The sequence below is a fragment of the Homarus americanus genome, unplaced genomic scaffold (assembly GCF_018991925.1).
Source record: "Homarus americanus isolate GMGI-L3 unplaced genomic scaffold, GMGI_Hamer_2.0 scaffold48354, whole genome shotgun sequence".
NCBI classification, from domain to species: Eukaryota; Metazoa; Arthropoda; class Malacostraca; order Decapoda; family Nephropidae; genus Homarus; species Homarus americanus.
Window position 1 is genome coordinate 3269477 of NW_024723833.1, and position 19941 is coordinate 3289417.

A 19941-nucleotide genomic window follows, 5' to 3' on the forward strand; every position below is an offset into this window, starting at 1 on the left:
GTTTACGAGTGTTACTATACTGTTTAGAAGCTTGTTTGTGTACAAGAAACGTTGATATTGTGTCTATACCCGTATAACCAAAAATCACTTGTGTGACCCCGATGCAAAAGTCTTTCCAGCTCAGATGAATTTCTATACATCGTTCAGGTCACCTAATTTCACAGATTGACGGTTGATATTTTAAAATTCTTTACATATTATAGGTTAAAACAACAACTTACTACAATTTCGGAAATGTGTTTCTACGCCTCCTGTCACCCGTGCCTCTGTAGTGGATTCCTCCCTTACAAACGCCGTGGTCGCTGACTAGCCGACCCCCGCGAATCCCTCGTGGTCAAGGTCAGGTAACCAGCGCCCCCGGAACAAAGCGGAGGTCTACAATCAAGCCACGCCTTCCCCCGCTATATAAGACCTCACCTGGCCGTGACCTGCCCTTCTTCTAGCTACAGCCACAGCAAGCAACACCTCCTCTGAGCACCCTCACCAACCAGCTCTCCCTACCCACGCTTGTAACCAACGCTGCCTCCTCCCAGCACCAGCCACCAAGCTGCATTGTACAGCCAATACAATATGTATACAGAGAGCACATTGTGAGTTTCCTTTCTCCATCCCATCCTGAGTGTGAACCAATATCTCATAACCCCACACCTCCAACCGGCAACGTTACAGTAGTAGTATTGTTACGAGTTCGCTCCTGGTTGGATAGTTTGAGTACCTTTGTAATGTCCCTTTTGTTGAGCCCTGACTTTCATTTATACACCTTTATCATATCGCCCCTCACTCTACGTCTCTCGAGGGAGTGCAAATTAAGATGCTTTAACCTGTCTCTGTACTCAAGGTTCTTAATGCCCGGGATTAGTCTTGTCATTCTCCTCTGAATTCTTTCTAGGGATTCTATTTCCATTCTCTAATACGGTGACCAGAATTGAACTGCGTAATCCAAGTGAGATCTCACAAGCGCAAGATATAGTTTTAGGGTGACCTCGCTAGTCTTGTAACTAACACTACTTTGAATGAACCCAAGTACTTTATTAGCCTTGTTTCGAGGAAATACACATTATTTACTTGGCTTATCATTACTCCTAAATCTTTTTCACAGTCGGATTTCTCTATAATATCGTTGTTCGTCAGGTATCTAGTTTCTCTGTTTACATCTCCTAGACTAAGTACTTTATATTTGTCCACATTGAATTTCATCTGCCATTTTTCAGACCATTCGAAATTTTTTTTTAGATCTTCCTGTAGTTTTGCTGAGTCCTCGTCAGATTTAATTGGTCATGTAACAACGGACGTGCTTGGTGGACAGGTTTGCTATAGGTAATATAGGTTGGCCGTTTGGAGACACGGGTTACCACAGGGGGCGTAGGAACACATTTCCGTAACTGTACCACATTTGAAACTTAAAATGACCCCTGAAATTATTTAAAAAATCGTGCCAGCTTTGAAAATTTTAAATGACGTATGGAAATGTCTGTAGGAGTCCGAACAGGTCTGCACACGACACCGTTCTATGGGTGTGAATAGCGAGGCGGGGACTTGCTCACGTGGAAATGACCTCTCACCTGACCGTTATCATAGTGTGTGTGTGTGTGTGTGTGTGTGTGTGAACCATAAATTTAGTGTAAGGTTTCATCCCACATGGACGATTCCCATCTGGGCGATCGTCTATTATTTTTGCCATCTAGCTTACACGATTAGGTTTGGTAAGGTTAGGTTAGGCTAGGCTATGTATGGTAAGGTTAAGATATGTTAGATAAAGCTATATTTAGTAAGGTTAGGATAGGTTAGGTTAGGCCAGGTTAAATCCCCAGTTGCCTTTATGGGAATCTCTTAAAACTCTTAAGTGACGCACTGTACATTTAAGTGTTTAGTTAGTCAATTCATCTAAGACAACACTTCATATCCATGTTTACCTGAGTATTAGCTCCCTCCCCATTAATACCACCACCATCACTCCCCATTATCTTCATAAGAACATAAGAATGGAGGAAACTGCAGCGGGTGTGCCTATTGGCCCATACTAGGCAGCCCCGTTTATGCCCAACCCCTATCGCTCATATATCCGTCCGACTTATATTTGAAGTTATCCAGCATGTTCGAGTTAATTATGAAGTTAGGTAACTTGTTCCACTCATCCACTACTCGATTTCCTCACCAGCGTTTACCTATTTCGCGACTAAATCTAAATTTGTCTAATTTAAAACCATTGCTACGAGTTCGCTCTTGGTTGGATAGTTTGAGTACCGTTGTTATATCATCTTTGTTTAACCCTGACTTCCATTTATACACCTGGACCATTCGCCCCTCACTCTACCTCTCTCGAGGGAGTGCAAATTAAGATGCTTTAATCTGTCTCTGTACGCGAGGTTTCTAATGCCCGGGATTAGTCTTGTCATCACTAACGTAGCTAGGAGGGCAGACCGCCCGGACGGCACTTTTGGGTCTGCTCATCACCCATATCTGCAGCTACTGGAGACGTTAATCCATCCCTTTGTATCGGCGGCAAGTTAATCCTTGTCGTGTCTGACCTAACACCTGACCCACATCATCACGGCCACGTCATGAGCTACACCCTTGCTATGCGCCCCCCGCCACACACACAACCTGTAACCTGTTGAGGGGGGGCGGCAAACTCAAGGGCCGCCCCGGGCGGCACACACTCTAGCTACGCCACTGCTTGTCATTCTCCTGTAAATGCTTTCTAGGGATTCTATATCCATTCTGTAGTAAGGTGACCAGAACTGAACCGTGTAATCCAAGTGAGGTCTCACAAGCGCAAGATATAGTTTTAGGATAACCTTGCTAGTCTTGTAACTAACACTCCTTTGTATGAACCCAAGTACTTTGTTAGCCCTGTTTCGAGCAAATACACATTGTTGTCTTGGTTTAAAATTCCTAGTTACCATTACTCTTAAGTCTTTCTCACAGTCGGATTTCTCTATAAGAACGTTGTTCATCTGATATTTGTTTTTTCTGTTTACATCTCCTAGACTAAGTACTCTACATTTGTCCACATTAAATTTCATCTGCCATTTTTTCAAACCATGCGATTTTTTTAGACCTCCCTGTTGTTTTGCGGAGTCCTCGTCAGATTTAATTACAAGCCCTATCTTATCGTCGTCAGCAAATTTACTTATGTTGCTGTCTTCGTCTATATCTATGTGGTTTATGTATATAATAAAGAGTAATGTTCCAAGTACCGAGCCTTGGGGTACTCCACTAGTAACGTTGCCCCAACCGGATTTAGTTCCGTTAATGCTTACTCGCTGTTTCCTGTCATCTGACCACGCCCTAATCCATTTTAGAATATTAAAAAAAGAGAGAATAGAGATGATGACAAAATATTCTTAAGGATTTCCATTGATATTATCTTATTCGTTTTGGTGCGGTTACTACAGTATTCCTATTAATGCTTGATGTGTTTTTGATAAGAATTAAAATAAATACTTCGGTTTATTCCTTTCTAAAAAAGGTAAAGGATTTATACATGTAAGAATATATTCTACGACAGTTGGCATTAATTTTGAAAGTGAAGTACTTTTATTTTGTGTCACAAATTGATTAACTCAAGTACAATGTTATGGCATTTTCTTAAATTATGGGTGTAATTTTGTAGGTAGTAGGTAGTAGGCAGCTACCAAACAGGGAGATACTATCGCCTGGGAAGATATTGGAAGCATAATGTGGTGTCTAATGATAGACCCTGCTGCCATATGGCATCACGAAAATTGTGACCAAGTCCCAGGTTGCTCATCTGACTTTCTGCCTCATTTACACACAATTGCAGGGTCTCAATTGTTTCTCTTACTATTGACAACACAGCATCCATACATTTTTTCTCACTTTTGATTTTTTTTTCACTTTTGTATTTCTTTATGGTTCTTTATTAGTATTATTACTACTACATTTTCGTCCCCTCAGGCCCCGATGTGGGTCAGTGACCTGTGCCCGGGTGGGCTAATCCCCGTAAAAAAAAAAAAAACATTTTTGTATAATTTACATTTTACAGTTGCTACTTTCTTAGTGTTAATACATTTGATTTATATGTCGATATACAAATTAACTACTAATAAGCATAATGAATACCACATATTATACAATTAAATAATTTACTCATATGCTCTATGTATATGTGTACAAGTGGTGGAACTACAGTATGTGAATGTGCAAACTGTTGATAATAATGGTTGAGGGTGTTGGTAGTCATCTATGGTTGAGGGTGTTGGTAGTCATCAATGGTTGAGGGTGATGGTAGGCGTCAATGGTTGAGGGTGTTGGTAGTCATCAATGGTTGAGGATGTTGGTAGTCATCATTGGTTGAGGGTGTTGGTAGTCATCTATGGTTGAGGGTGTTGGTAGTCATCAATGGTTGAGGGTGATGGTAGGCGTCAATGGTTGAGGGTGTTGGTAGTCATCAATGGTTGAGGGTGTTGGTAGTCATCATTGGTTGAGGGTGATGGTAGGCATCAATGGTTGAGAGTGTTGGTAGTCAACATTGGTTGAGGGTGTTGGTAGTCAACATTGGTTGAGGGTGTTGGTAGTTATCTATGGTTGAGGGTGTTGGTAGTTATCAATGGTTGAGGGTGTTGGTAGTTATCTATGGTTGAGGGTGTTGGTAGTTATCTATGGTTGAGAGTGTTGGTAGTCATCAATGGTTGAGGGTGTTGGTAGTCATCATTGGTTGAGGGCGTTGGTAGTCATCAATGGTTGAGGGTGTTGGTAGTCATCATTGGTTGAGGGTGTTGGTAGTCATCAATGGTTGAGGATGTTGGTAGTCATCATTGGTTGAGGGTGTTGGTAGTCATCAATGGTTGAGGGTGTTGGTAGTCAATGGTAATTACGTAGTGTTGTTTTGATATGAATCTGGTCGAGTATACAGTAGAAGAAAAGTTTAACTAAATGAGTGTGTGTGTGTGTGTGTGTGTTTGTGTGTTTTAGGTGACTGTACCGTGAAGTGGAGTTATCTCTGCACAAAGTGGGATACGAGACTAGCCATATAGATATGAGAGGGCGCTGCGTGTAAGTGATTGCCAGAGTTCGAACACATGGTATGGCAGCGGTAACGAGCGTATGTCAAATTATAGTACTAGTCCTGATTTTGAGTCCTGAATCGGGACAGGTGTGAGAAGAGTGTTGTCCAGTGAGATCCTACAAAACATTTCAAGTTCCTTCTAGTAATTTGGTTTCCTCCTGTTCTTACACTGAGCAGTAAATTACTTAATACAGAATAAAACCGACCGCCCGAATGGCTAGCAAGGTGATAAGTGGTGAAATGATAAATTAAAATTAAATTTGATAACCCGAACGCCTAAATCAGTTCGAAGGGCGTGGGTCGTCTGGTTCTGTACTCGAGGAAATCCCTGCAGATAGATGTGAAGTATATGGACAGTTCAAGGGATAAAAGGAGACCCAAAGAACCAGTTTTTGTCGGATCTTGCTCGTTATGGACATGATCCCAGATCTTACCAGGACCAAATGTTCCTTTTAAGTTTCAAGAAAATCTTTAATTTATATAATTTAAGAACTGCATGTGAATGATCGGTCACTGTCTCACTGTCTTGTTTGGGAATACAATACTATGTGTTTAGTGTTAAACTCGCTGTGTTCTCACCTCCCACACCCTGTTCCTGATATATTTAATTTTGCGGACCAACTTTCCGTAGATTCAATTTCAGTATTAGTGCGGATTTTGGAAGGTTAGTGTATTTTCCCGCCTGTGACTAAGCGAAGAGATGTAGGAGACGGCTTGTCCATCTAACCGTTCTTGCGTCCCGCCATCTGTGTTTGTCAACACTGCTCGATGCTTATATTTTTTTCGTATAACTACAAAAGTTTATCACAAAATCGTGGACGAATTCAGATAAACTGTATGACCTCTGGTCGTAAAAAAAATCACCAGAGTCAGACCATTATATCTCTGTCGAAAGATAACAGAATCAAGATACTGTAATTTCTTAATATTCAAGTCACTTTATTTGTCTGAGGTCATTACTTTGGTTCTTGGGGTGACTTTGGCTAGCCGACCATATTGGGAAGACATATCTTGGCCAGATGGGGATTAAAGGTGGATTATAATGGATGAACTAGATTCTTCTAATGGCACCCGCAGTCACACCTGCAGGAGTCTACAGTATTCACGGTTCATCACACACTGTTGCTCACCGCTACATATCAAATGGACTCCACACCTGATAGACCCTAGTGGCCTAGTGCCACTGGGTCCTAACCATATCCGTGATGATTGGTTCTTCTAAGGACTGGTGGTTCTTAGGCTGGGGACCATTTGACCAGTCTCCTCACAAATTACTTGTCAGGTTGTGTTGAATGAATGGGTAGATATTGGTATAATAGAACCAAACGAGATTAGCCAACATATTGATAAACCTCTTGAACTGCCCCATAAACCACGTCTGACATTCCAGTTTTACACAACAACACATAAACTACAGCACAGTCTTAATGGAAATGTTTTAAACTACTTGAGTATCTGTGCTTCAACGCCATTATATAACATCCAACATACTAGTGACTAGAGAGGTAGTAGGTAGAAGGCAGCTATCAAACAGGGAGGTACTACCGCCTGGGAAGATATTGGAAGCATAATGTGTTGTCTAGTGGTAGATCCTGCTGCCATATGGCATCACAAAAATTGTGACCAAGTCCCAGGTTGCTGATCTGACTTTCTGCCTCATTTACACACAATTGCAGGGTCTCAATTGTTTCTTTTACTATTGACAACACAACATATATAATCGCTTCTCACTCTTGATTTGTTTAATTTTTCAATTTCTGTATTAATTTTTGGTTAAATTTGTTTATTTGTTCGCCTCCTAGGCTCCGATGTGGGTCGGTGACCTGTGCCAGGGTGGGTTAATCACGCAAAAAAGGCCTAATACATTCACGTCCCAGAATTCCTTGAGTTGGACACAATTTCTGACACGGTACTGAAGACGCAGTGTTTATCAACCAACCAGTGGGTCGCGAAGTTTGAAAATTATTATTAAAAATTCCGAGAAAGAGGTGTTTCCTCGCTCTGTTAAGTCGTTATTACAAGACACGTAAAGCTAACGTAGCTTAACTTAACCTAACGCTAACGTAACATAACATAATCTACCACCCCCCTGTAGGTTATGTATCTAAGCTACTGTGCCGAGTAGCATTTATATATGTAATTACGTGGCAACACTGCACGTGTTATGTAGCAACATTGCCCCGAGGCTGCCATATGGCAAGGCAGTCTCAGTCTGACTGTGGGCCGTGCATGGCACACGCTAGTCACCACTTGTATTTCTCCTATCCGTTAATAAATGGACTTCAGTGTTACCCGGTGTTTCCCTACCCATCACTGCCTTCTTCAGGGAACACTTGGAACCTTCACCCCCCCCTCCCACCCAGCTTGTGTTCGGATGGTTTATCTTCAGGTAAAATATACTGGAGGGCTAATCTTCAGGTGACCATAACATTGCCCTAAGAATATATATCATATTGTAATACATGTAAACATAAAAATACACTTCTTGGAAAACAGTGTGATTTAGTTTTTATCATAGTGGACCAGACCAGACCAACAGAATGGTTAGTGTGGGACGTAAGATGCAAAATGTTAAGAGTCGCTGTGTTGGTGTTCGTTATTTACCTCTCTTACGTGAGCCACTGCCCTCCTCCACACGGCCTGCATCATTCATCTGTTTGTCTCTTTCTACTGTACGGTACTGTACAGGTCTGGAGTGATGTAACCTTACTTAAGGCTTGTTCACTGACCTTAGTGAATGAACGGTACCTGTGTGTGTGTGAGAGAGAGAGAGAGAGATGCCAGTATTCTTGCTGACACTGTAGATGCATCGAGGCTACCATTATCCATGAACAACTAAGGTGGACTGGCCATGTTATCCGCATGGACGATAGACTGCCAAAGCAGCTACTTTACAGTCACCTAACGAATAGTAAAAGTAACGCCGGTGGGCAACTGAAAAGGTATAAGGATAGTCTTAAGACAAACCCGAAAAGTGCCAAATCGACCCCCACACCTGGGAGACGATCACTCCACACCGTAACGCTTGGAGGATCACCACACGAGAAGAAGTCAATACTTTCGACTTAGCCCGACTGCATACCGAGGCAGGCAAGCGCCAACGCCGAAAAGACACTGCCGCCGCCCCTCCCGCACTCGATGTAGCCTCCCACATGTGCAACATCTGTGATCGACCCTGCCGGTCCCGTACCGGCCTCTTTAGTCACCTCAGAACTCACCAACGTAGGTCACATCCTTAATAACTCATATCATTGTTTCATAGCTGGATGATCGGCATACTCGATTCCTAGTGACAACAAAGTAGTAGTAGTAGTAGTAGTAGTAGTAGTATTAGTGTGTGTGTGTGAGGTCAACACGCTAGTCTCAAGTCAGTCTACCCGAATTCTATCCCGGGCAGGGTGAAACTATGGGCAAGCTTGTTTACGCTATTTGCCTCTGTCTACCCAGCAATAATTAGGAATCCGGATGTTAATAGATATTCGGATCGTTTTTCAAGGTAATGGTTAGCCAGTGCAGTTGGCGAGTTGTCCGGTCTTCTTGGATTATTTCTTGACACTGGGTTCTGCAACTCTTTAAATTAGGATGTGGTAGATGTGTTGGCGGCAACTTTTGCATTAAGTGTGTGTGTGTCGTGTGGTGTCGTGTGCACTGGTTAATCTCCTAGACATTATCGTTGTTGTTGTACTACAAAGATAACTGCTGCTTCACTCACTCTGAATAGGTCACACTTGTTACTAACTGTGTGTGTGTGTGTGTGTGTGTGTGTGTGTGTGTGTGTGTGTGTGTGTGTGCATCGGATCAAATGTGCATCTCAAGCCTTTGACAGATTCCGAAACCGTGTCTTCAGCTGTAGGGAGCTGAAATTATCTGCAAAGTTACACGTATATTGAGCAGTGGTCCTCCCCACCCTGCTATGTAGCACGGAGACATGGGTCACATACAGGAGGCCCCTAAAGGCACTTGAAAACTTTCACCAACGTAGTCTATGTTCCATCCTCCGAGTTCACTGGGAAGACAAGAGAAATGCCGCAATCTTGCTGACACCAACTGTAGCAGCTTAGAGGCTACCATTATCCATGAACAACTACGCTGGACTGGCCATGTTACCTACATGGACGCCAGTAGATTGCCAAAGCAGCAAGTTTACAGTCACCTAACGAATAGTAAACGTAACGCCGGCGGGTAACTGAAAAGGTTTAAGGATAGGCTTAAGACAAACCTGAAAATGTGCCAAATCGACCCCCTCACCGGAGACGATCACTCCACACCGTAACGGTTGGAGGAGCACCCATAAGGTGTCAATACTTTCGAGTTAGCCCGACTGCATAACGAGGAAAGACGCTGCCCCCCCCCTCCCCCACTAGATGTAGCCTCCCACATGTGCAACATCTGTGATCGACCCTGCCGGTCCCGTACCAGCCTCTTTAGTCACTTTAGAACTCACCAACGTAGGTGACATTCTTAATAACTCATATCATTGTATCATAGCTGGATGTCGTCATACTCGATTCCGAATAACAGCAAAGTAGTAGTGTGTGTGTGTGTGTGTGTGTGTGTGTGTGTGTGTGTGTGTGTGTGTGTGTGTGTGTGTGTGTGTGTGTGTGTGTGTGCAATAATAATAATAATAATAATAATTTACGGTTTATTGAAAGAGCATAGCTGCCAGAAGGCTGAAAATATACAGTTACATAATTGGGGGAATGGGTTTCGATTTACAAATAATATACAAATAACATAAGTGATACAAATAAGATATATACTAACTAGGTGGGGAAAAGCTGAAACTACAGGGCATTTCAACATAGTGACAGCGCAAAAAGTAGGATTTACTGGGAGTGAATACACTGGTTTGTTACAAGTTATTGATAATTTTTACAAAGGGTTGGGACTGGGCTGTTCTTATAGCGATCAGTTCGTGCTCGTATGGGCTGGATGCGGTTGTGGTGCCGAACAGCAATTCTCGGGCTCGGGATCTCAGGTGGTAGTAGGAGCCGGTGTGTGTGTGTGATATTTAAATCGTAGTTTATTGTGTTATGCTGGTGGTCATTGGAAGATGTAATATATCCCATAATCTGTGATACGTGGTGTAGAGGTCAGTGCACTCACTCGCAGGGAGGGAGGTGTGGCAGCCTTTGTCAGGGATAGTGTGAAGTGTGGCATCAAAAATGGATTAAACTGAATTTAACATAGAAACAGTGTGAGTGGCATAAACGAAGGTGGGAATTTTTTTTTAGGAGTAATATTTAGACCACCAAATCATGATGGGGCTGACGGGCATTATTTATTTGGAAGACATAATTAGAGCATCGAGATATAGTGACGTGTGTATAGTAGGAGACACAAACTATAATAAATAGTTTGGACTAACTTATTGGAAAACTTTGAATTGGAGGATTTCCGAGAAACAGATTAAGAGTTTCCTCAATCAACATATAGCTGAATTCATTTGGGGAATAAAATACTAAATTTAGTTCTGTTAAACAGAGAAAACCTCATTAGTACTGTCGACACAGGGAGTGAACTAGCTAACAGTGATCACAAGGAATTAAGATTTAGAATAGCTCTAAATTTCTGTCACAGGAAAAATTCCATGAAAGTCCTGGATTTCCGTCGAGTAAACTACTATACTGTATGCGGGCGGTTTTAAAGGGCAGCTGAAAGAGGGTGACCCGTGTTTAGGTGTAAATATAAATAACACGACGTCACGATATATGACTGCAGAGGAAGATCCAGCATTATCAGGTGACCTGATCCCGACATAATGTTGTGAAAAACCATAATAATTTAGATAATGAGCTGTTTATTTTTTATGGGGAATATCCCACCCTGACACGGGGCCGGGGTAAGGGTAAAATAAAATTACAGTGAAAATTTTTTGTAATCTACACCACGAAGATGACGAAATACCAACTTTTTAAAGCGAGACAGATTGTAAAGGATGGAAACACACACACAAAAAAAAGCATTCCACAGTTTGGCTGTGTGAGGAAAGAAGGAACTACTATAAATCTACTGAACACTGCCCGTCAAGTACAGTACCTGTAAAAGAGAGAGAGTGACTCGGCATTGCGGTGAAGAGAAGTGGAAGAGAGATCATTGACAAAAGGAGGAGAGTTAATAAGAAGTTGGACAGAAGAGCCATCCCAGATATGAGAGCAGTACTCCAAGTTAGGACGAATGAATCCCTTATAAACCTGAAACAACTGCTCAGGAGTGAAGTAGCTACGTCATCTGTAAAACATTCCCAGCTTTAGGTATATTGTAGATGTGTTGCTTTCGCGACATATAAGAGGAAATGGCGAGGCCTAACATAAACACTGAATACTGTATACCGTACACTAAGTTAAGACCAATGACCCCAAATGGACGAGTAATTACCTAAAGACGTTTACCATCAAGATTATTTCACTGAATTATCCAGAAGTGTAAAGGAAGATATAAGTAAAGCAAACAGGGATTATGAAGTTAAAGTGGTTACAGAAGCGGAGACAAACTCTAGATTTTCCATTGGGTCAGACTAAAATCCGTGACAAGACTGGACCAATACAATCAGTTTCAGGCCAGATAACGTATAAACGGAAAAATAATCACCAATTTGAAAATATATAATTCAATTAGTTTTGACGACAGAAAACTTAAAAATGATACACGAGGTAGCAACTATCTTTAGAAATAATGAGGAAAATAAGCGAAGCGCGTTAGTAGTGACTAGTAACGACGTTAGTGAGGAAATGGATTAACTAAAGCCTAATAAGTCGCCAGGTTGGACGGATATATGAGCGATTGTAGTTGGGTGTAAATGGGACTGCCCAATATGGACCAATAGGCCCGCTCCAGTTTCCTCTATTCTTATGTTCTTGAGAGATATGCCAAAGTATTAAAGAAATGTAAGGAAGAACTTAGTATGCATTTGGCTAACTTGTTTAATATGTCATTAAAATTGGGTGTTGTACTGTAACAAAATCTTGGAGGATATTGACTGTAATACCGATGTTAAAAGAGAGAGATAGTTCACTGTCCTCTAACTACCGCTCAGTCAGTGTATCGTCAGTTGTGGGAAAATTACTAGACTGAATCGTTGCTAATTCATTTAAAAATCACATCGGAAAAGTAAACGCAAGTTGATAGTGATTCATAGCTTGGGTTCATGGGTTTACCAGAGGGCATTCGTGTACCACAAATCTGTTGTCAGTACTCAAGCCTTTGCTATTTATTACATATATATTAGCGGCTTAGACGTAGGCGTTGACAGCAACATAAGTGAATTTACTGACAACACTAAAATAGGGCGTGTAATTAAATCTGACGAGGACTCCAAAAAATTACATGAAGATCAACGCAAACTTTTAAGTATGGGGTGAAAAATGACGTACAATTTAATATGAAAAAATGTAAAGCTGTAAGGCTGGTCACAAGAATAAACTGTCAGCTGAACAACGTACAACACAGAGAAATCCGATTTTGAGAGATTTAGGGATAATAGTAAGTAGGAACCCAAAACAAAGTCAGCAATGAGTTTACATTCGAATCAAGGCTCCCTAAGTCCTGTACACTGCCAGGGTTTATAGCCAGGAGTGTTAATAACAGAAGAGAGGTTATCATACAACTATATCTCGCGTCTGTGAGAACATACTTGTGGTTTGTTGTTTCGTTTTGGTTACCGTACTATAGGATGAATATCGATTACCTAACACGAATATAGAAGTTAATCTCGAACATTAGAAAAACTAAATTTGGATTCTCTAGTGAGGACGATATAATCGAAGTGTATAAACAGAAGTTTAGGTTAAATAAAGGTGATATAATTAAGGTTCTTAGATTATCAAACCAGGAGCGGACACTTCGCAATGGTTTTAAACAAGACAAATTTAGATTTAGGAGGAAAATGAGTAAACATTGGGTTGGTGATGGAGTTGTGGATGAGTGGAATAAGTTGGCAAGCACCATCATTAACTTGTACTCACCGGGAAGCTTCAGATACAGGTTGGACAAATATATGAGTGATAAGGATTGAATATAATCAGGGCTGCTTCGCATGGGTATTGCAATAGGTGTACTGCCGTTTCCTTCATTCCTATGATCTTATGGGGAGTAATTACCGCAGTTATTCTCGGCTATCAGCTTAGTGAATAATAGTTTGACTCAGTAGCGGAAGATTATTACCGATATAAGCAGCAATGATACACACAACATGACCGTCGAGTCCTCAGAAGGAGGGCTAAGGGGAGGAGGGGGCGAGGGAGAGGATGGGACGAGGGAGAGGAGGGGGCGAGGGAGAGAGAGGAGGCGAGGGAGGGAGAGAGGGGATGAGGGAGAGGATGGGACGAGGGAGAGGAGGGGGCGAGGGAGATGGGGAGGAAGGATAGTTAAGGAGAGGAAGGGGGTGAGGGAGAGGAGGGGGCGAGGGAGAGGACAGAGAAATGAGGGATCAACTGAGTAGAGTGAGATACGAAAAGCTCAAGTTTAGTTTAGTTTAGTTTGCTTCATCCACTTATTGGTGTGTTAGTGGGGCTGTTGGTACGACGGCTCCATTAACGTAGATAGTAACGTCACCAATAACGTAGATAGTAACGTATACAGTGACATCAGTATTATTATATTTGTAGGGGATTTATATTCCAGTCCAATGATTGTTGGAACTGTGTTGTTCAGTGTTGGGTTTGTTCCCTGTATCTGAAGCAGGTGTTGCTCATGGGTAGTTTGAACCGAGTCATAGTGCGGGGTGTAACCGTTGGCTGGTCACTTACTTGGTCAGTGATCACTTGGCTCCCTTCCTCTGACCCAGTTGGTCATCTGCTACCTGTGAGTTAGTGGTTTATGGTTCCTATGATGTTATTTGTGTTTTAAGGTGTGCTTTGTGTAATGTTTGTTAATTACTTTGTATGCACAACTTAGTGCGTATGAATTGTGTAAATTTAATAGCATGTTGACCGTTACTACAGTACTAAGTTAGTGAAACAATGTACTGTATTGTTGCAGCTTTTTATTCATAGTCACGTTGGTGTAACAGCTGCACTCCTAGCCTTGTATGTCAGCATGCCAGCTGGGACACTGTCAGCCCTAGCCTCTGAGCTGTTACTCCCGGGTCTATTATCAAGTACCTGTGCCTGTTAGGAGGATACTTGCCCTTTTTTTATGAGAAGACACCTATTTACTACCTGTGTCATGTTGATATACAAGACCCCACCCACGCTTCACATCTAGTGTCTACACTCCCGACATTTGTTCTCATCGGCAGTCCGGCACTTCCATACCTACATAATGAAGTTTATGTTGTTCTGTACTGTCTTCATGCCGATTATCAGTGTAAATACTTGTAAACAGACATCTTTATTGTTACAAATACCCATTATCTTGTTCCATATCCTTGGTGAAAGCGAAAGTGTTCCTCCTGACAGTAATCCTCCTTAAAAGGCGTTAACATCTGAACCCTCGACACTATTATGCATTTACGGTTTTAGTTTATCGAGAAAAAAAATATATTTCCTAGTTAATATAATGAGTTAGTTTCCCCAGTCATGGTACAGAATGGATAGTTATTAATTAGTATATTTTGACGTTTATATATGTAAGTGATTATAAACCCTGGGCATGTGAGTTGTGTTGACGCTGTGGGTTAATACATGTTTATCTTCACCCCATCAGCGCTAGATGTTAGAATGATACTGAACCACATTCCTTGACGCATGGTAAGGATGTCTGTGTAAAGACAGATGGGTCACTGGAGTAGGTCCTATTTGATAAAGATAATCCTATATCTCTGAGGGAAAAAAATAAGCTGTGTCAGTGTTTTTGGTGTTACTCTGTTACTTGGTGTTAGTTTGTGTTACTTGTTAATTACCGCGTTATCGTAATATCCATGTAAGATCCTGCTATGAAGACTCAGTAGTGTAGAGGAGGCGCTGTGTGTGGGGAGCGAGCAGGCAGTAACTTCACCAGTAACGTACAGTATAGTTTGTCCTGCCAAGTACCTTTACTGTTAATTTGGAACCCAACCCTCGTCCTAGTCGTCGATGAAAAAGAATGGTTAACAGTTAGGTTAATGATAAAGATAATGGAGGTTTAGTTTATAATCTGCTTATATTTCAGAGGAAAGTATAGGTAATGCTGGAACGAGTAATCCAGTGGAACAAAAAGGTCGATTTACCTTTAACATACATAGTACAATACTCTGCATAATATAAGGTAAAAAAGTTAATTGGATCTTTTATCATATATTTTGTACCGAATGAACAGTACACTAAATTTACTATACAGTACTTGGAGTTTTTTTTTAATGAACTGTCCTCTAGGATGAAAGGAACTGGTCTAAGCTCTACCAAATTTGTAACTTTTATAGAAATTTGAAAACTTCTTCTAAATATTGTCTTTAACTGTTGTACTGTACTAGTTAGATAATCACTTGTGCCTTAATGAATTGAGAGGTGATCTGGGCGTGAACCAACAGCCATGGGTGAGGGAGCCGGCACTCCTTCAGGTTAACAGGAGGGGGAGATGGGGTGGAGGGCGAGGTGTAGTCGAAGAGGAGGTAGGGTGGAGGAAGAGGAGGTGGAGTGGAGGAAGAGAAAGAAGTATGGTGAAAGAGGATGTGGGGTGGAGGAAGAAGAAATGGGGTGGAGGAGGAAGTGTGGTGGAGGAGGAGGTGTGGTGGAGGAAGTGTGGTGGAGGAGGAGGTGTGGTGGAGGAGGAGGTGTGGTGGAGGAAAGGATGATGAAGGAAGAATTCGGGGGAGGAACCACTCAAAGTTATGTTAACCCTTCCCCCTTTTCTTTCTCTTACTCCCTCCTTTTTTTCCGTCCCTTACTCCTTCCTTCCTTTAGTCTCTCTCTCTCTCTCTCTCTCTCTGTTACCTCACAATCCCTCCATCACCCCATTCCCTTTCTTCTCTCTCTTCTCCTCATCTACCTTCTCCCTCCACCCAACTTCCCTTCCTATCCACATATTTCGCTCCTTATCCTACTCCCTATCTCTCCATACAACCCCCTCTCTCTTCCCTCCCTCCTTAACCTCCTCCATACCTAAGTCCCCTTTCCTCTCTCCCTCCTTCCCTTAGTTCGTTTAGTCCCTTCTCCCTACTCCCCTCCTCCTATTCCCTCCCTCCTCCCACCTCCACATGGGCCGAGATCCACAGAGGTCGACAGAAAAATCCTTCACTGTACACCCAAACATCCTACATCATTCACCACGACACTCCTACGTAGGCTCCCTCGCACCACAGAACCACCAGGGGTCTACACACACCCTAAGAGGTATAGGTTGTGTGGCGTCAAAAGAAAATTGTGGTAGTGGTGGATGTTTTTTTTTTTTTGTAGAGAAAGGAGGGGTGAAAGAAGATTAGAGGTGTGGAAGGAAGTTATAGTTCGGAAATTGAAGAAATTTAGGAGGAGGTAGGAGAGGGCGGGCTCACCGCCTAGCCAAAGCTAATAGTGTGTTAGGGTTGTGTCATGAGTTAGTTATTGTCTGTCGACACAGGTACTAGATAGCCTACCCTATCCCATATATGGGTGTTTTGAGGGCCTTATTTCATATTTCCTTAACCCTACTGGCGGATGCTGGTCTAGGAAGGTCGTCTATTGCCAGGCCGTGTAGATCAGGGTGGTAACGGACTTTTGAGATATGGTAACTTTGGGAACCATGTATGGTTGTTGTCGTTATCTGGTGGGAGTCTTTGAAGGTCTTGCTCTGATCATTTTACAGACTGCTGGCCAGGGTGTGCAGCTGCTGGTTGATGGGTTTCATTCTCAGGTCTCTATGTATATCGGCTGTGGTTCTGGTGAAGGGTATCTTTCACCTGTGACGAATCTTAGGGCTTCATTTTTGACACCTGTAATTTTAATATATGAGTTGTGCTCATAGTATGATATCACCAGGCGGAGTTATTTCAGGAAGCGCAAAGTATAGTTTTCTCAGCTCTCTTGCCTTTTCCTTCCTGGGGGACATGATGGGAGTAACCTGTCGGGATATATGCAGGCGCAGGAGGATGCCTCTGCTTTTATTCTATCTGGGCATTATTGGTTACCAATGGTTGTTGTGGCGGGGGTATGGACGGGGAAGGGGTTGATGTTGGCGGGGTGGTGGTGGTGGTGGTGGGCGTAGTGATTGTAGTGGTGTGTTGGGGTCCCTATATTCACTCAGGACACACAGTGAACAAGGTTAGTATTACAGCACCAGGTAGCATCTCCTTTCCTGAGCTAACACGATCAAAAAGATCCTTAGTTAACTGAGTTAAAACATTATCTCTGTGTATTTCTTCTTCTTGTAATGATCACACCTTTAGTCCCCTATACTAAATATATCTGAGGTAACGTGTGATTAAATAATTCTCAAGTGCTTTAATCATACACCTGTGTCCACACCTGTTGAGTCGGTAATACTTGATCTAGACCTTTATAGTTGTTAATTTAAGTTTATACTATACTTCGCTTCAGTATTTACAGTTGAAGGTGACAAACTAGACCAAGTCGTGTTATCCCCGTGTTTAAGTTCATAAATCACACAACCTATTGTTAAAGGGAGAGCGGGGAAGCAGTGTGTGTATGACTGAGAACACTGGTATCGAGAGGTACCTGAGGAAGGACGTGTTGATGGTGTGTGTTGCTGGGGAAGGACGTGTTGATGGTGTGTGTTGCTGGGGAAGGACGTGTTGATGGTGTGTTGCTGGGGAAGGACGTGTTGATGGTGTGTTGCTGGGAAGGACGTGTGTGGTGTGTGTTGCTGGGGAAGGACGTGTTGATGGTGTGTGTTGCTGGGGAAGCATGTTGATGGTGTGTGTTGCTGGGAAGGACGTGTTGATGGTGTGTGTGTTGGTGAAGGACGTGTTGATGGTGTGTTGCTGAAGACGTGATGGGTTGCTGGGGAAGAACGTGTTGATGGTGTGTGCTGATGAAGGACGTGTTGATGGTGTGTGTTGCTGGGGAAGGACGGTTGATGGTGTGTGTTGCTGGGGAATGTGATGGTGTGTGGGGAAGGACGTGTTGATGGTGTGTGTTTGGGAAGGACGTGTTGATGGTGTGTTGTTGGGGAAGGACGTGTTGAGGGTGTGTTGCTGGGGAAGGATGTGATTGTGGTTCTGGGAAGGACGTTGATGGTGTGTGTTGCTGGGAGGACGTGTTGATGGTGTGTGTGCTGGGGAAGGACGGTTGATGGTGTGTGTTGGTGGGAAGGACGTGTTGATGGTGTGTGTTGCTAGGAAGAAAGTGTTGATGGTGTGTTGCTGAAGGACGTTGAGGGTGTGCTGGGAAGGACGGTTGATGGTGTCTGTGTTGCTGGGAAGGACGTGTTGATGGTGTGTGTGTTGCTGGGGAAGGACGTGTTGATGGTGTGTGTGTTGATGGGAAGGACGTGTTGATGGTGTGTGTTGCTGGGGAAGGACGTTGATGGTGTGTGTGCTGGGGAGGAGGTTGATGGTGTGGTTGCTGGGGTGTTGAGGGCGTGTGTTGCTGGGGAAGGACGTGTTGATGGTGTGTCTGTGTTGCTGAAAGGACGTGTTGATGGTGTGTGTGTGTTGGGGGAAGGACGTGTTGATGGTGTGTGTGTGCTGGGGAAGGACGTTGATGGTTGCAAGACCTGTTGATGGTGTGTGTTGCTGGGGAAGGACGTAGTGATGGTGTGTGTTGCTGAAGGACGTGTTGATGGTGTGTGTTGCTGGGAAGGACATGTTGATGGTGTGTGTGTGTGTGTTGCTGGGGAAGGACGTATATGGTGTGTGTTGCTGGGAAGGACTGTTGATGGTGTGTGTTGCTGGGGAAGGACGTGTTGATGGTGTGTGTTGCTGAAGAAAGTGTTGATGTGTGTGTGTTGCTGGGGAAGGACGTTGATGGTGTGTGTTGCTGAAGGACGTGTTGATGGTGTGTGTTGCTGGGGAAGGACGTGTTGATGGTGTGTTGCTGAAGTTAGGTGTTTGAGACGTGTTGATGGTGTGTGTGGGACGTGTTGATGGTGTGTGTTGCTGGGGAAGGACGTGTTGATGGTGTGTGTGTGTTGCTGGGGAAGGACGTGTTGATGGTGTGTGTTGCTGGGGAAGGACGTTGATGGTGTGTGTTGCTGGGAAGGACGGTTGATGGTGTGTTGCTGGGGAAGGACGTGTTGATGGTGTGTTGCTGGGATGACGTTGAGGTGTGTTGCTGGGGAAGGACGTGTTGATGGTGTGTGTTGCTGAAGGACGTGTTGATGGTGTGTTGCTGGGGGAGGACATGTTGATGGTGTGTGTGTTGATGGGGAAGGACGTGTTGATGGTGTGTGTTGCTGGGGAAGGACGTGTTGATGGTGTGTGTTGCTGGGGAAGAACGTGTTGATGGTGTGTTGATGGGGAAGGACGTGTTGATGGTGTGTGGTTGTAGAGACGTGTTGATGGTGTGTGTTGTGGGAAGGACGTGTTGATGGTGTGTGTGTTGATGGGGAAGACGTGTTGATGGTGTGTGTTGCTGAAGGACGTGTTGATGGTGTGTGTTGCTGGGGAAGGACGTGTTGATGGTGTGTGTGTTGCTGGGGAAGGACGTGTTGATGGTGTGTGTTGCTGGGGAAGGACGTGTTGATGGTGTGTGTTGCTGGGGAAGGACGTGTTGATGGTGTGTGTTGCTGGGGAAGGACGTGTTGGGTGGTGTGTTGCTGGGGAAGGACGTGTTGATGGTGTGTTGCTGGGGAAGGATGTGTTGATGGTGTGTGTTGCTGGGGAAGGACGTGTTGATGGTGTGTGTTGCTGGGGAAGGACGTGTTGATGGTGTGTGTGTGCTGGGGAAGGACGTGTTGATGGTGTGTGTGTTGCTGGGGAAGGACGTTGATGGTGTGTGTTGCTGGGAAGGACGTGTTGATGTTGTGTGTTGTTGGGAAGGACGTGTTGATGGTGTGTGTTGCTGGGAAGGACGTGTTGATGGTGTGTGTTGTGGGGAAGGACGTGTTGATGGTGTGTG

At 43.5% G+C, this 19941-nt stretch overlaps 1 protein-coding gene across 1 annotated transcript in view; it reads left to right on the top strand.

Annotated features, from left to right (window-relative positions):
- Positions 1-17130: 17130 nt before the first annotated feature.
- LOC121863750 (filaggrin-2-like) overlaps positions 17131-19941 on the top strand; it is a gene marked incomplete at its 3' end in the record, with an annotated part of 46954 nt that continues 44143 nt past the window's right edge. The window contains 1 exon segment of the mRNA XM_042362519.1: positions 17131-17184.